The sequence below is a fragment of the Pteropus vampyrus genome, unplaced genomic scaffold (genome assembly GCF_000151845.1).
Source record: "Pteropus vampyrus isolate Shadow unplaced genomic scaffold, Pvam_2.0 Scaffold193, whole genome shotgun sequence".
Classification (NCBI taxonomy): domain Eukaryota; kingdom Metazoa; phylum Chordata; class Mammalia; order Chiroptera; family Pteropodidae; genus Pteropus; species Pteropus vampyrus.
The window spans coordinates 2,746,146-2,761,680 of NW_011888974.1; the positions used below are offsets into that span (position 1 = coordinate 2,746,146).

General features: G+C 51.8%; 2 long non-coding RNA genes across 2 annotated transcripts in view; both read left to right on the forward strand.

The window, feature by feature from the left end:
- Positions 1 to 1,581: 1,581 nt before the first annotated feature.
- LOC111746541 lies at positions 1,582 to 7,421 on the forward strand. The gene is made up of 4 exons (XR_002783166.1): positions 1,582 to 1,709; positions 6,105 to 6,219; positions 6,954 to 7,109; positions 7,218 to 7,421. It is a non-coding gene; the product is annotated as an uncharacterized LOC111746541 (long non-coding RNA).
- Positions 7,422 to 13,699: 6,278 nt separating this feature from the next.
- Positions 13,700 to 15,535, forward strand: part of LOC111746542 — a 2,608-nt gene continuing 772 nt past the window's right edge. The window contains exon 1 of the long non-coding RNA XR_002783167.1: positions 13,700 to 14,130. This is a non-coding gene — a long non-coding RNA (uncharacterized LOC111746542). The remainder of the gene's footprint in view (positions 14,131 to 15,535) is intronic.

Here is a 15,535-nt window from a genome sequence, read left to right on the forward strand (position 1 = left end):
TGTTGGGAAAAAGGGTAAATGTGTCTATAGCTGTGATAAGAAATGACTAAATCATCTTTCATCGGATTGTACTTTTTTTCATTCCCACCAGCAACATGTGAGAGTGCTTGTTTCCCAACACAACAGCCTTACCAGCAGACTGTGTTGTCATACTTTTGGATTTTTGCCTATCTGATAGCTAAGAAATGGTACTCTGGTGTAGTTTTAAGTCATATATCTCTTAATATGAATGAGGTAGAGTACTTTTTTCTATGTTTAAGGGTCACTTAGATTTCTTTTCCTCTGAATGCTCTGTTCAAATCTTTTGCCTTCTTTTCTGTTGGGTCGTTAGTCTTTTTCTTTTTGTTTTCTAGGAACTCTTTGCATATTAGGGAGATTAGCCCTTTAGCTATGATGCGAGTTGCTCCCTGTTTTCTCTCTGTTCGTCTTTTGACCTTGTTTATGGTGCTCTTTATCGTGTAGAAGTTTGTTATTACTGTTATTAATTTAATTCATTATCTTTACTTTTCTGGCTTTTGGATTTCAAGTCATTGTTGGAAGACTTTCCCCATGCTACAGTTATAAAGGGACTCACTTATGCTTTCCTGATTCTCTTACAGTTTTAATTTCTACATCTAAATTTTGGATCCGTATGGAGTTTGTCCTGGTGTCCTGGTCTCCAGCTTTATTGGTCTCCAGCTTGTTTCCCAGTCGTGCCGACACCATTTATTAAAACGTTCATCTTTACCTGCCTGATATAAGAGGCCACCTCTATCCACACTAAATTCCAGTGTATTTTGGCATACGTTTCTGGGCTTTCTTTCTGTCCCATTGAACCGTCTCATGAGTGTGGTAAGTAATTTAAAAATGTATTTTCAAGCTAAAACTCTCAGCTTCCAAACAATTCTGAGCTTGATCCCCCCACCAGTCTATCTCTCCTTCACATAACTGACCCACCTCAAGGTGTGAGTCATCAGAACTGCAGCCCAAGTGCCTCTAATGGTTATTAACTGAGTTGTCCCCTCTTCCAGGAAGTATTCCTGCCATCTTCTTGCCCCTGGGCAGAGTTAGCAACTTGCTCAGCAAGCACCCTGAGCTCACTCCTCTCTCAAAGCTCCTATTAGAGCTATTGGGCTGCATTGTAATTGCCTGTTTACTTGTCTGGGGCTTGATTCCTCCTGGTCGTGAATCAGTCAAGATGTTTCTTACTCATTTATAGGGCAATAATCTGGCTGCAGCCTGGAGTGCCACGTGCAAAGTGTTAGATTCTTGTAAAGTGTTAATCAATCCAGGACATTTTCTAGTTCCCTTTAGGTGCTAGATTTTTCTCCTTCTTCCCATAGCTCCCATTCCTCAGCCATGTTGCCCACCCCCCCACCCCCGACCCCCACCACCACAGGCTCCACACAGACCCCCAGATGGGTACCCTCACCCTTGGGGAGAGGGCTTTGCAAAGTGGCTGAGGGCCTGGACCTCCACTTGCCCTGGAGAGCTGAAGGGCCACTGTAATTTCTTCCTGGATGCCTTGCTTTGGCCTACCAGGCCTGCCCCAGTTTTCCATGGGCCGAGCTGACACATCCCCACCTCCCATCCCCAGGCCCTGTCAGCCTCATGGGCAACAAGTCATGAAGGACTGCTGTGTTGGCTGTTACTGAGACAGAAAGGATGCAGGTGAGGGGATCTCACCTCGTTGGAGAACCTTCCTTCATCTTTCAGAGGAGGAAGCTGAGGTGAGTTGGGGAGGAGCAGGAAGGGACTAGAACCAAGACCTCCAGCTTTTCAGGCTATGGAAAGGTTTTGGCAGTGCCCTTCCCCGCCCTGGGGCGTCCTACGATAACCTTGATTTCTCAGTCAGTGCCCTGGGGCCTGGGGCCTGGGAGAGCATGACCAGAGGGCGTGGAATGGTCAGGGCTTGACCCACAGCAGAGCCAGAGATCTGCTGGAGCTGGTTCTGAGCAGGTGATATGAAACAGAGGAGACGAGGTGGGGGGAACTATATATGGTTACCTGGTGCAGAGGACAGAGCCCTCCTCTTCCAGCCTTTTCTACTACCTCCACATGTAGCCCTGATGTCCTCATCTGATAAATGGGGAAAGTAGCCCTGGCCTACACTTCCTATCTCAAAGGATTAGGTATTGAGTAGACAGTGGACATGAGGATACTTTGGAAACTTTGGGGGCTGTACCCCAAGGACATCCTCCCTCCCCACACCCAGCTCTCTCTTCTTTCTGTTTCCCGGAACCCTCTCTTTCAATCTGGCAACCTAGCCCTTCCCAGAGGGTGAAGAGTCAGGGGCTCCTCCTTCTGATGCTGCAGGTGTTGGCCAAAAGCCAATGAAGCCCTCCTACGCCCACCATGGGGGAGTCTGCCTGTGGTTCCCCGAGCACTAAGACAGTGAATGTTTCCAGTTCCGATTCCATCCCCTCTCTGGCTACAGCTATGAATATCACCCTAACTAGTTACCCAAAAGGAAAACACACCTTACCACAGGCAGCATCTCAGTTTCTCAGAGTTTAGCACTGCAGGAGGAAAGGCTGTTTTTCCAATGAATGTGACTTTGACTCTGATCCTTGCAAAAGAGTTTATTTCCCCACCTAGGTGAGAATGCAAGTGTATGTCTTACTTCTCAGCCTTGCTGTTCCATAGGTTGTCTTATTTGCTCATCAAGTTCCTGAGCCAGAGAAGAGGAGGCAGACGGCCTGCCCCAGGTCCTGAGTCTGTAACAGTGGCAGTGAAATGCAGCAATCAATGGCCCAGGCTCTGGAACCCTTGGGAGCTGGGTTTGCCTGTGGTTCTGGGGCTTTAATAAACTTTGTGACCTTAGGCAAGTTACTCAACCTCTCTGAGGCCTCACTCAGCTGCCACCTCTTTTGCCAGGTAGTTGCAAAGATGAAACAAGATAGTGGGTATAGAGTGCTTGGCTCCGGTCAGCCACACAGTAACTGCTCAAGAAATGGAGTTCTACTGTCTCCAGCATCGAAAGCCCAGCCTATGCCCACTGGGCCCCCACTCCTCTACATTCAGAGTTCTCTTTCTGGTTCCAGGACATAGCCGTCCCCTCTCCCTGTCCCCCCATCCCCACCCCATTAGGGCCTGATCATAAAATCTCCAGGGGTAGGAGGCTGGTGACATCTTTAGTGGCGACATTTGGGTGAAAAATTCATGACCATCAGTTACTCGAGGAAGAAGGGGAGAAATGAGCCATTTCCGCAGCTCAGGAGCGTGGCTCTCCCTGGCTGCGAGTCCACAAATCTATTTTATGTGACGAGATCTATAGTCTAATAGAAGGAGCTTATCACAGACTTAAGAAAAAGTGCACAATAACGCGCCAGTCTTTCCCTACCTCTCAGCCCACAAGGCGCCCTTCTGGAAAATGAGGGAATTAGCGCCTCTGGGAGCCACGGAGAGTTCACGGGCCAGCAGAGTGCCATAAGGTGGCAGCCTGGGGTGGCCCAGGGTGAGACCTGGGTGGCCCCATCGCCCCGCCTTTTCCTGCACCTCTGGAGGCCATTCCCCTTCCCTCATCACCACAGTAGAGGGGACCTAGGAAACGTGCTACTTTGTTCTGTCATAGAGTCCTTACCAGGCCTGAAAGTCCTGCAGTGCTGAGACCCAGTCTGCCTGTCTGTCTGTTGGCACAGAGGAGAGATGGCAGTTTCCCTTCTCCCACTGCCTCTCATGCTGGGGAGGCAGAGCCAAGCTGAAATAAGAGGAGGGGGCAAGGTGGGGTATCTCAAGTCCTTTCCAAGTGCTTTGGTTCCAGGCCCCAGTCGGCCTTGAACAGTTCTGAAGAGGAAGGGGCTTCGTGCATATCGGAGTGGCAGCCATTCTTCAGGAAGCCTTGCAGTGGTGCTCTAGGATGTTGAGGCTCTGTCTGCAGGGAGGCCTGGGGCTGCCTGAGCAGGTGAGGGAGGTGCATGCAATGAGCAGGGCTAGTCATTCTGAGACCCAACCTGAAAGCCTACATCTGCTCCAGGGTGCAGCCCTAGGACAGACCCTGGCCCTGGAGGTACACTGACTCTTCCCTTCTCGGCCTGCAGTATTGCCCCCACTGGCCCCATCAGCCAACCTCTGAGGCTCAGGTTAGCCATGATGGTGATCCCATTCATCAGATCAGTCGTGTGCTACACAAATGAATGAGTGAAAGAATGGATGGCTTGGGCAGGAAGATCCTAGCTTGGTCCCAAGTCATGTCCCCCTGGGATGTCAGAACACATGGAGAGCAGGACAGGCCTGTACTGGGTTTGTTTGTGTGAGAAGCCTGGAGCTTCCTGGGAATAAAGTCACCCAGGACTCAAGACACACATCTTTGGGTTGAGGATGATGGCTCAGTGCTGGGGCAGGCGGAGGAGGCAGGGAGGTGGTCATTTAAAATTTGTTTGTTGGCTAGCCATATTTACCTTGTCCAGAAAAGGATTTCACCAAGCATATAGAAATGCAGATAGACAATAGGATAAAATGAACACGAAGGCAAAATAAGAGGGTCCCCTGGGGGAAGGAAGTGAGAGGCAGAAGGTTGCAGGGCTGGTTGGAATCTCAAGTCCATAAAATTCTGTGGCCTCCATCTCCTCATCTCTAAAATGGGGTAACATAGAATCTTGGGCTGTTGTGAGGATTAAATGAGATGAAACCTGTAAAGCAGTCAATATAGTGATTGATACAAACCACTCAATACATAACCAATCATCAATCAACCAATAATCAATAACTTGATTATTGCATGCCCCACAGCCCAGTTGCTGGGCCTGACAATTGGAATCTTAATGTCCTAATAGACCAAGCAGAGAGGGAAATGATCAGTCAGTACATCCACAAGTCTGTGGGGACCCAAATAGCTGCCGGGGAGAGGAACATTCATTCTAGGGACTGAGGCCTGGGAGAATGGCTTTCTTCAAATCCTTCTAGGCGCACACCAAGACAGCATTGCAGACAACATTCCTATCAAGAGGGTATTGGCAGCCCTCTGCCCAGTGCAGTCCAAGAGAAAGTATTCTGTGAGGACCCAACCCCATGGACCTGGTCCATGGTCCCTCAGGCTAGTAACGTCTGGAATCCTGGAGCAGTGAGGGCCCGCCTTGTTTGTGGATGAGTGGCCCGGGCCTGTTGCTCAGCCATGCCCAGGAACCCAGGGATCGGTGCCCAAGGCCCAGGGGAAGACTGTGGTGAAGAGCCGCATAGACTCTGAGACCTGCTTCCCGAGGGCTCTGGGACACTGGAGCACAAAGGATGAACTCCTCAGCTGCCTTTCTTTGTCCTTCAAGCACACCTAGACCAGTGCGGCCCTGGCTCACCCACCGCCAACTTGGCTTGAACCCTATAGAGTGCAACCTTGACTGCAAAGACTGCTTCCTCATGAAGGCTGGCGGCTACCCTCCCCAGGCCATCTGCCCTTGTTGCCTGCAGGCCATTCTCTAGCATTACCTGGCCTGGCCCTTTGTCTTGCCGTCTTACTCTAAGCCACACCAAACTCCAGCTCCTACACTCCTCCCAAGGTTTCTCTAACTCTTGCTCGCCCCCAGGCCTTTGCACCTGCCGTTCTCTTTGGCAAAAACCCACTTCACCTGTACCCTTTGCTTCTGGCTAATTCTCCAACTATCGGTTCAGAGGCTACTTCCTCTAGGAACACTTCCCTAAGCCCTGGATTGAGTGAGGCTCCTCCACTGTGCCCCCAAACTCCTCTCCTGCCCTCACAGGTGCACGTATGGCTCCAAGCTGGAATTGCCTGTATCCTTTCCAGTATCCATTTCACATTCCATGGGGGCGGAGCTTTGTCTCAAAAGGTCTCATTGTCTCCCTGGTGTCTAGCACAAGGCCTGATACATAGACATTGTTGAATGAATGAGGCAGGGGCCATGGTGTCTTCTGCGGGGCTCAGTATCCCAGTCATTGGTTTGGCAGAGGCTATAACCAGAAACGTCATCGCCGCAGCGACCTGGAGCAGTAGCGGGAGAGGGCTGCCATCAGGTGGAAAACAAGAGGATTCTTCTGTCTGGAGGTTTTCAGGAGGCAGTGTCCATGGAGTGAATAAGGGTGAAGGAGATGAGGGTGGCACCCAGTAAGTAGTGCTTTGGGGCTGTTGCCGTAACCTCCAATTCTTGTTCCTTGTATTGTTTTACTATCCCTAGGTTGGAGTGACCTCTAAACGTGGGTTCTCAGATGAAGGGAAGATCAGACCTCAGTGGAAACCAAAGACATTAGAGCTGGAAGGTCCAGGGAAGGTCCAAGAAAAAGGGCCAGCTGGTAGGACATGCTTTAGTGAGGGTTACTCTGTTCTCATGCGTTTTACATCCTGGGGTTCTGCCTATGACTTCACTTGTAAAGCGAGTTCAACTGCTGAGACATAATGAAAAGCCACTGATCAAGTCCAGAGCAGTCAGTTACTGGCTTCCTTCCCCAGGCCTTCCTGCCAGCCACTTGCTTGGGGTGTGAGCAGCACCAGTCAACATTCATCGGAGCAGCCGCTAGGTGAAGTTAGACTTGAGTGAGAAGTCAGTCTACAGCGCCTGTAATGATAAGGGCTATGTTTGGTCCAATGATGTCCCATCCCCAGGGCCTCTGCAGTCAGATCCCACAAAGCGGGCAGTGGGGCCGATGTGACATAGACAGTGTCTGAGTGTGCAGGCACAATAAGGCTTGGCCACAGCTGTCATTTAATAAATGCTGCTAAATGAAAGAGAGGAAAGCTGGTTGGCTGAATGGACGGCTGGATATTCTTAAAAGGGAGTTTTTTTAATGCCCGGTGTAGGCAGCAATTTTAACTTCTGGGTAGTTCTAAGGAGGGAGTCAACCTCTAGGACAAAGGGCAGATCATAATCAGGGTATCAGCCATGGTGTGCCTAAAATCTTGCATTAAAATAAAAGTGTTTGAGAGAGATCGCTTTTCTTAAGTAGGTTAAGCATCTCTGTTGCGATCCTGCTATAAGCTTAGCAAAGCCTTTTTTTCTTTTTCTTTTTTTTTTCCCTTTTTGCCTTAGAGTGTTCAAAGGCCAGCTTTAGCCGAGCCCATGTCCAAATTAGGCCAACTCCATGCTGGTGCTGCTGGAATTCCTGACAGCTCTGCCTGCCGACCTCACTGATTGATCAGCTCTGCAATCGCCTGGGATGGCGTTGACGGATTCTCCGTGGCTTGGGTTTGTTGCTGTGTCTCCCTGCATTGAACCTCAGAAACCATCCCCCCTTGTTACTGATGGTCTCTATGAGGCCCAGAAGTGACTCTGTTAAAATATTATCTCCTCTAGGGACACTTTGGGACTGGACATGCTTGAGGCAGATGTCAAGCAGGGCGGGGGGATTAGCACTGTGCATGGGAAAGAAGAAATCTAGCAAGTGGAAGAACATGTTGTAACCTTACTCTGTGCGGCCTGGTGGGCGGCAAGGGCACCGGAGGGGTGCTGCGAGGTGCCAGCTTGCTTCCAGGGCCGGCTAGTCCTGTGCGTGGAGGAATGCGCTGCCCAACTAGCCCATGAAGGTAAATAATTAACAACTTGCTCTAACAAGAAAGACAGAGAGAGACAGAGAGAGACAAAGAGGGAGAGAAAGAAGGAAAGAAAGCAAGGAAGGAAGGAGGGAGGGAGTAAGGGAGGGAGGGAGTAGTAGAGTTTGATGCTTGCCACGGTATAAATTCTCCCACCAAGGCCAGATGCACACAACCTTTTTCTAGAGCAGTGTGAGCCTCCTCCAGCACAGTGCTCTCCACCCAAGCCTATTATTTGTTGCACTGAAGCTCAAAGAAGGGCCCAGGGCAGGAGCAAAGCAGAAAGAGAACCTAGACTTCCAACCCCAGCCTGGGGCTGGCTCTACGATGCCATCTTAAAGGAACTTTCCAGAATGCTCCCAATGCCCAGTGTCTTTTAGCCTGGGACCCTGAGAAGATGGGTGCTAGTGGGCTTCTAGGGTCTCGGGGGCTGCCTGTGCTGGCCTGGCCCCAGGCGTTCAGGGGCATTAGTCCTGGAGACTGAAAGCTAGAGCTTTCTCAGTTACACAAGCCAGGTGATGACAGGTATGTGGTGAAGTGACAGAGGCTCGGGGCCCAGTGCAGGGCATCTCCAGCACGGACTTATCCCTTATTCCAGCTGCATTCTACAACTTCAGTTTGCCCTGCCCCTTGTGAATGTGTGTGTTTTAAATTCCTTTTTCCTACTTTTTTTTTTTCTTTCACCAAATGTAGTGACAGACTTTGATTTGTGTTGTCTTTGCTCTGGGTGCCGTGTGACTGTGCTGGTCTCTGAGCCCCTATGGGCCCTAGTTCCATCATCTACCCTGTCTTGGTTAGCTCGGGCTGCTGTAACAAAATATCACAGACTGGGCAGCTTAAACCATAGACATTTATTTCTCACATTCTGGAGGCAGAAAAGTTCAAGATTAAGGTGCTGGCAGATTCAGTTCCTGGTGAGATCTGTCCCCCTGGCTTGCAGATAGCTACATTCTTGCTGTGTCCTCCCATGACCTCTTCTTTGTGTGTACAGGAAAGAACTTTGCTCTGTCTTCCTCTCCTTATAAAGGTACTAATCCCCTTATGGGGGCTCCACCCTTATGAACTCATCTAAACCTAATTACCTCTCAAAGGCCCCACCTCCTAATAGCATCACACTGAGAATTAGGGCTTCAGTGTATAAATTTGGGGAAGACACAAACATTCTGTCTATAACATGCCCTAAATGCCCTTCTAAAAGCTTCTTTGTGAACTGGGTTTGGGTGTGGTGAAGACTACCCCATGGAACAGCATCATGGTGGTGGCGTATTCTCAGCTGGTCCCTGACAACTGGCTGAGTCCACAGTGTCTTTGAGCCAGGGACCCGGCAAGGCTCTGAGGCCAGGGACTCCTGCCATGGAGGGTCCACTGAAGCCTCCACTTAGGGACTAGTGATGGAAGGCTTCCTGCTAGAGATGATGATGCTGGGAAGCCATCTTTCCTAGGATGACGAGCCTCTGCAAAAGCTAGGGGGAGGCTGTGAGAACATTGGGAGCCTCAGAAGGACAGAGTTGGGAAACTTGAGAGTGGCCCAGTCATCAAGCCTCAGGGTTTAGCCTTAGGCAGGGAAGGAGGGGTTCACAGCACTGAGTATCTGGGGCTCCCTGGGTGACTGCAGGGGAGGAACTGATGTCAGCCAGAGCTGAGTTCCAACCCCAGCTGTTGTCAACTCCCTGTGTGACGTCGTGTTCTATGAGCCCAGCTTCCTTGTTGGTAAACTATTCACAGAATTGTAAGAAGTATATTAAAGAAGCCCCTTGCACAGTGCCTGGCACAGAGTGGGGTCAATATGTGTTGTTCGTGTCCTGTTTCTCACATGAATCTAACTAGCAAGCATTTATTAAACATGTACTGTGTCCCCCTCCCTGTGACAGGCCACACTCAGCAGATGGGGTAGCTGTTCCAGGGGCCTATGGCCTGGCAGTGGGGGTGGAGTGGATCCACAAGACAGACTCAGATCAATGGGAGTGTCCTAAAGGCCTCCTTTGTCTCTCTGAGTCTGAAACTGGTGGGGATTGGGCCATTTTTGCCAAGGAGGAGAACAGGGGTGTCAGAGGTGTGGCGCAGGTGTTCATTCATTAGATGCTTCTGAGCTGCTGCCTACATTGCCTAGAGGAAGTTCCAGCACCCTGAAACTAAGAGGGTAAAGGCAGAGGTGAGGTACGATCTAGAAAGTTGTAAAGGGGAAACTGAGGTGCTACCGCTTATTGAGCACCGAGTCTGTGCCATGCCTTGTGTCAGGACTTGTGCATGCTGACTTCATCTATGCCATGGACTGTATCGATCCCATTTTATAGATAAAAGAAATAAGGCTTAGAGAGAGGGAAGGACCCACCCGGAGGGCCAGCCCCCACCGACTCTCAGGCTCTTCTCCCTCTCCAAGTTTCCCATTTATCCACTTCTGTACTGCTCCCCATTGTCGCCGGGCAGGGGCCACGCCATACTAGGGCCAAGCCTCCAGGTCTGGGGCTGGAGCTGCTGACCAGGCCCTAAGACCAAGGGAGCTGCCCCAGAGGCAAGGCATCGCCAGGAGCGATGGTGGTAGAGGGGGCCGCAGGGCGAGCTCCAGGGCCTGGAGGGGAGCTTGGGCCGGTGTCGCTGGCACAGGGACCCGAAGCCATGAGAACCCAGGCGGTTGCTGCCCTTGGAGAGGGCTAGGCAGGACGGCTGGCTTTCTGCCCCTCGCCTCGCAGTCTGGCCCCTTAGTCTGGATCCCCGTTAGCGCGTCGCCACCTAGCGGCGCCTCGTGGAAGCGGCGGTGCGATCTTGTTCTTGCTGGCTGGCCGGGTCTGAGGCGACACCTGACACATTACGGCTGAATGGACAGCAGCAGAGTCTGGGAGAGGAGGCTGGAGGGAGGTGGGGCAGCACTCTAAGCCTTGGCCTTGACCCCAATCCCAGGAGTTTGCTCCCTCCTCAGCTCCAGCAACTGGGCAGAAGGAGAAGAGAGAAAGGGGGAGTTGTGCAGATGCGATGGGGAGGAAGGAAGGCCCTGGGGGTTCAGCAGGGCTGGGGGAGGTCTGGATACAAACCTGGGGCTCAGGGTGACGCTGGAAGTAGTCAGGCTATGGATGGGAGCCCAAGGCAGAAGATGGGGTAGATGTAGTGGGAAGGTCAAGGACCTGCCTGGGGCTGCCAGAGGAGGAGGCTGGAGGGGCTCCCCCACCTCTCTCCAACAGAACTCCCCTCAACGGCTCCTTTTCTATCCTGACTCTCCTGCCCTATGCTGGCTCCTCCTCCCTCCCATACGCAAGGAACACACCATGTTTGAGTCAAGAAAAACCTAACACATCTTCACTGAGCCCGATGATGGGGGCTGCACAGTCTGTATGATACTGGGAGTTGGGGTGGGAGATGTGTGCACTGTCTCTCAAGCCTAGGGGGGAGGTTCTTCTGGTTCTGCTCTGAATTTGCCAGTGATCTTGGGAAAGCTACAGCTCCTCACTAGCAAAAGTCCCTGCATGTGGTGCTGGGTAATTCCTGCTGGTGAGGCTGGAGGTTTCTGTGGTCCATGGGCCTAGGGGTAAGTGGGAGCCCATTACTGCTGGAACCTCGGTGGAAGGCAAGGCTGCACATACCTGCTTTAGAATGTTAGGACATTAGTGTGGTGCGGTGTGTGTGTGTGTGTGTGTGTGTGTGTGTGTGTGTGTGTGTCTGCGTGTAAACGTACCTCTGTGCCTGTGTATGAGTGAAGCACTGGGCAGAGCCGCCCCTTTGACAGTACATTTTAGGGCAATCTGCCCTCCATGCTCTGCACCCCTTCTTGGGGCAGCTGGGTGCCCTCTTTTGTCCTCAGAGGGACCTGCAAACTCCTCCGGTGGGGGCTCCTTCTCTCCGCCTCTCCCCCTCCATGCCCACATATGCCCACAGTCCCACTCTCAGCGGATGCTCACTTGGGCCTTGGTCACTGAGGGAAATTTCTCCTTAAAGCTGGACACTGGGGCCACCCAGCTGTCTGCCTTCAGTCCAAACGTCCTGTATGAGGACATTCAGGTGGAAAATATGAGGACATTCATCAGACATTTGGTGTGTGTTTTAAAAAGCCAGGTGCATGAGTATTTCTTCTGCAGTGTCTGAGGACTGGAAAAGTCCAGACCCGATAGTGAGGAGGAAGGGAGACCCAGATGCTCAGTGGGGCCTCATGGACCCAGGCACTTATGTGCCTGTTTATTTTTCGGCCACACTTGAAGTCTGTTTTCTGGAGAGGAAGGGATATGTCAGCATGTGTTTTATATCTTGAAATGACAATGGTTGTGGAAATTGGAGGATGCTGAGCACAAATTTGACCAGCATTGTTTGTCCTTCTGTCATGCCCTTCCCAGGAGCGAGCAGGCCACAGATGTCCCTGGCAGAGAGGGAGAAGCTCCCACTGGCTGAGGGCTATGAGCTCATTGAGCCCCCAGTGGAGGTATCTCCTTACAGAGGTGGGGGGTGGGGCCGAACCTCAGGGAGGCTACTAAAACTTGCCCAAGGTCCCTCTGTTTGTAAGCTACAGAGGGAGGATTTGAGCTGGGCTTGACTGACCCCCAAGGCTGCGTGGATGCCTAAAGTCAGGAGCACAGATCAGTATCAAGGGCATGGTGGAACCAGGGCATGCCTCAGGCTAGGCACCGCTGCCCAGAAATCTGGACACTGCTTCCTTTACCCAGGCTGTGATGTCATGGGTGGACTGCAATTCTGTGCTTGGGTGTAAGGCTTCAAGATTAGGCATGAGTTTGGGAGTGGGGTCTTGCCTCTCTGAGCACTGCCCCTACGTGTCAGCCGACAGGGAGAGATTTTCTTGGAGCATATTCTAGGACAAGCATCTCTGTCTTTCATTCTTGATGCAATTCCTGGGTTTCCCAAAGAGGCAAGAGGCCCTCCTGGGAAACCAGCAGACGTTTCTCCGCCCCTCCCCATTCCCAGCAATACCTATTTTGACTTCCTTCCCTACCCCCACTCTAAGTGCTGGGATGGGTCACTAGAGTCCTTGCTATCTTCCTTTAAGAGATTGGCCAGCTCCTCCACATGGCCCCAGGGAGACTCACAGTATAAGCTCTAACAGAGGGACTCCAGGGGATGGAGAGGGCACACAGAGCCCTGAACTCAGGGGTAGACTTTGCCTCCGTTTTCTCATCTGGGAGTGAGGGCGTTGGCTCTGGGAAGCTTCTCACCACCTATACCTGTTTGATGGGGCTTGGGTTGTGGGCCTCCTGGCCTCTCGCTCTTCCTGGCTGGCCTCTGGGCTCTGGCCGACTTCTCCAACCTCCTTGCTCTTTCTCACCTTCCTCTTCTGAAAGATGGGTTTAGCAAAAGGACCAAGTGCTGGGTGCTATGGATCCCTCTCCCCTCTCTGCTCCTGTCCTCCCCCATCAGATCTACTTGGACCCCATTCTTGCTCCTCCCTGCTCTTTGCCAAGATATGTTATAGGAAAAAAAATTGAGGCCCAGAGAGGGTGTTTTGCTCAAGGTCACACAGTATGTGAACGACAAGATTGGGGACTACTGGATCTTCTGATTCTAGGGCCTGCCTTGAGGGCTTCTGCCCCAACTGGGTGCTGCTTTCATAGCACTGTGGCCATGTGAGGAGCACGGGGGTGGAGGCAGAGGCCCACTGTTACCTTCACGCCAAGCAAATGGAGGAGCCCACAGGATGCTGGCCTAGGGATTCCCATCTGAAGGTCACATTAGCACTCTGCTTATCCTCTTCTTTCCCCATGAGCATTAAGATGCTGGGAAAATAGGAATGACTTAGGAAGGAGTTAGTTTAATTGGATTTCCCCCCGGTATTGGTATTCAGAGGTTATCACTGAATGATTTACAGAGTGACCCATGCCACAGTTTTGCTGTGGCACATGCTCTTGTATGGCCTTATGTGTGTGTGCTCTGCACTTTTAGAAGCGCCACAAATGGCTCTTTATCCAGTGGGCACTCTGCTCCCCTGGCCCCCACCCCTCATAGGAGGGAAACTGGGGCTGCAGCAGTGAGTGCGGGAGCGGGCGGCTGCCAGCTGGGCCCAGTGAGGAGTTGTGTCTGGGATAGTGTGTTGTAACTGGCAGCCTGGCATATGAGTCACCGGCCAAATTAACTGGTTTCCTTTGGGGAAAAATGTAATCAGTTATTGCACTCTGTTTTATTTTAGCAAATTAACTCGTCTAGTTTTTTATTTCTATTTTTTTAATTGGGGTGGGTGGGTGGGTACAGATGGGGAGGAGGTTGGTAGAGGCCTGAGGTGGACGGAGCTGAGGCGGCTGCTCTGAGAAGTCCCGGAGGGCTGCCGAGAACAGGTTTTGAGAGAAGGTGGATCCAGACTGAAACCGGGGCAGGGGCCATTGCAGCCTCAGGTTCTGCTGGGACCTGGAAACATGCATTTGAAGAAGAACTTCACTGCCCCCAAAGCACGTTTCCTGGACACTGTTTTCCCATGCTCACCAACTAGAAGGACATAATAGCCCTGAAGTGAGCAAGTGGGTGAGGCTTCCTGGGACCTGAGCCGGCCTCCCGCGACGTATTGTCCCGTTGTCAGAAGACAGCAGTCTGGAAGTTCCCACCAGGTCTGCCTGTGGGTGGGATGACCACACTGCAGTCACTGGCGTGGGCACACTGCAGGGCCCGGCCACCGTTCCAGGGCTTTCATATTCACGCTGCCTTTCATTCTCACACCTACCCCGGAGGCAGGCATCGCAAATCTCATTTCAAAGGTAAGGTGTCTCTGCCCTCTGAGAAGTGACGCGGAGATGCCAGACCCTGCTCCTGTCGTCTCCAGGCACAGCACGTGCTCCTTTCCCCTCAAATGTTGGGGACACAAGAGGTATTTGATCTTAAAGAGCCCGAGAGTACCTAACGTTTTGAGGGGACACTGAGGTCTTGTGGGGTCCCAGCTTGCTGAGCGACATCTGTCTCTGACTGGGCCTGGGTGCACATCCTTCTCCTGCTGGGAGGTCCACCCCTCTCTTGGCATCAGGCTCCATCATTGCCCAGACCTTACCGGTGCAGGTTCTGCTTTCTCCAAGCAGCTTTCCAGACTGTTCCCAGCCCGTGTACCCTCCCCCACCCTTCTTCCACCTCCCACTACTCTGTACCAGGATATGCTAACTTTGGGTATCAGATTTGTGTTCACCGTATCATAGAAAAATGTTCCAGCATGCATTGGCTATAGGGTGGGATGGGTCACCCATCCAGAGTCATCAGTCTAAGCAGGAGGCTGAAGATGAAATCCACACCTAGCCTGGTCCCTGGCCTGGGGTCTGGTCCATGTGGAAGCAGCCGCAGACAAGACCTGGGGCACTGGGCCTTGAGGACCTGCATACAGGCCTTCCGCGCCAGAGCCTGGGTGCCAGAGGGGACGAGCTCAGAATGGGAAGGCACCCCCACCTTGGCCTACAAAGGGGAGTGCCCTGGGAGGGAAGGCCTTCTTTCTGGCAGTGAGAAAGGGGCTTCTGTATACGCAGATGGTCTTGGCCAGGAGGGAGAAAGCAGCATGATGGTTCTGTTGGTAACAGAGAAAACCATGAGGTCATATGAGACACTCCATGGCACTTCTAGCTGCCAGGTTAGGTTTTGGGAGAGAGGTCCTACAGTAGCCGGTGGGGAGGGGATTAGAGAAATAGGATTTATTATAAGAAACTGGCTGGGGAAATTCTGGATGTGATAATTATATGGGTGACCATTTTTTGAGCAGTTTATATGCATGGTCCTCCCAATAAACTTATAATATGGGTATAGTTTTTATGTCCATTTTAAAGCTAAACAAACTGAGGCTTAGAGGGCAACTGGTGAGTGGCAGAGCATTTGACAGCAAGGTTGCCCTTAGGCCCCGCACTGGCTGCCTGTGGTGGCACATGGCTGTGCATTGTCTCTCCATGGTTTAATGGATAAGTTGCCACCCTAATGTAGCTGTGAGCCCCAGGCCTGGGCAAGACCCTCAGAATTTGGGGACCCTCTTGATTCCTGGCAGAAGCCAGGCAGCCTGCAAAGTGGCTCATAGAGACTTGGATCTTCTTTGGTGGGGCACCCACATCCTGAATGCTTGCTGACCACTGGAAGAGAGTAGGAAATTCAGGGCAACCTCTCTGGCCAGGAAGCTGAGAATGATGTTGTGTTCAC